The sequence below is a fragment of the Camelina sativa genome, chromosome 12 (assembly GCF_030686135.1).
Source record: "Camelina sativa cultivar CO46 ecotype springtype chromosome 12, ASM3068613v1".
In the NCBI taxonomy this organism is placed as follows: Eukaryota; Viridiplantae; Streptophyta; class Magnoliopsida; order Brassicales; family Brassicaceae; genus Camelina; species Camelina sativa.
The window spans coordinates 34,007,894-34,009,346 of record NC_141891.1 but is presented as its reverse complement, the minus strand read 5'-3'; the positions used below and the strand labels follow the sequence as shown (position 1 = coordinate 34,009,346).

Here is a 1,453-nt window from a genome sequence, read left to right as displayed (position 1 = left end):
AGAAAAATTAATGTATTGCAAAGGAGTTATAAATTGTTGTAAATACAATGACAAATGTGACACATATTTTGCCACATATTTTTACTTAAACTTTCTTGCAAAATAGACACAACTCATAACCGTTGAATATTTCTTGCAAAATTTGCAAGACATTTTCGTATGTCGTAATATTGTTGCTAATTTGTAATGAAAAAAGCAACGGACAGTCTTGTCACTATTTTGCAATAAAATTGTAATAAAATTGTTACGTGCATACATCATTGCACAAATATAGCAAAAAATGTTACAAAATCTTAACGAATATGATCATTGCAAAAATAACGTGGCAATAACTATGTTTTCTTGTAGTGGGCCTTTCTCTGCTTTGCCCAATGAGAAGCCCTTGGACCACATTGAGCATTTTGAGGATTTGGTGACTAGCATCAAGGCTAATGGGGTGACTGAGGACTACATCTTCTGCAAACTCTTCCCGTACTCACTTGCAGGAGAAGCATCTCAATGGTTGAAACAGCTGCCAGCTGGATCATTGACAAGTTGGCGTGATGTCAAGGCCTTCCTCAACTACTTCTATGATGATGCAATGTCAGATGAGTTGAGAATCAAGCTGTCTTCTTTCAAGCAAAGACCAGATGAAGCTTTCAAAGCAGCTTGGGTGAGATTCAAGGCTTACCAAAGGGACTGTCCACACCATGGTTTCTCAAAGGTTCAACTGCTAAGTATCTTCTTCAGAGGGTGTGACTGGGAGTATCAGTTGGCTTTAGATGCTGCAAGTCATGGGAATTTCAAGACAAGATTACCAGTAGATGCTGAATTGTTGATTGAGAACTTAGCTGCTAGCAATAGTACTAAGAGAGCAGATGCTGAAAGGAAGAGATTACATGGAAGATATGATTCAAACCAATTAGCTTCTGTTAATGCTAAGCTGGATTCAGTGCATAGTCTCCTTGTGGGTAAGAAATCTGTTCACTTTGCTGCTGAAGTTGAGACATATGAGCCAGAACCTGATCAAGGAAATCATGAGGAAGAAGAGGTGAACTATGTCTATGGGAATCAGGGACAGCGGTTTGGAAATCAGCAAGGTAGCAGGCCTTACAGTGGAAACAGCCAGCGCAGTAACTTTCAGGGCAACTCTTCTGGTTTTACACCCAAACCTGAATATCAGAAGCAGCAACAAAACAGTGGATTCACAAGGACTTATGGCAATAATTCATATCAGTCTCCACCTCCTAAGTCAGCTGAAACTAGTAAGATGGAAGCTATGCTTGAGCAGCTTTTGCAAGGTCAAGAGCAAATGACAGTGACTTTCAATGGGAAGCTGGATAATGTCTACACTGATCTTAATGGGAAGTTTGAAGCTTTGAACATCCATGTCAAGAAGCTGGAAAGTCAGGATGCGCAGACTGCTGGGTCTGTAAAAAGGCAAGATGGTTATCTCCCTTAAAGAACTGAATAA

At 39.8% G+C, this 1,453-nt stretch overlaps 1 pseudogene; it reads right to left on the bottom strand.

Annotated features, from left to right (window-relative positions):
- Nucleotides 1–595: 595 nt before the first annotated feature.
- LOC147933030 (small nucleolar RNA R71) lies at nt 596–696 on the bottom strand (annotated as a pseudogene).
- Nucleotides 697–1,453: the final 757 nt, after the last annotated feature.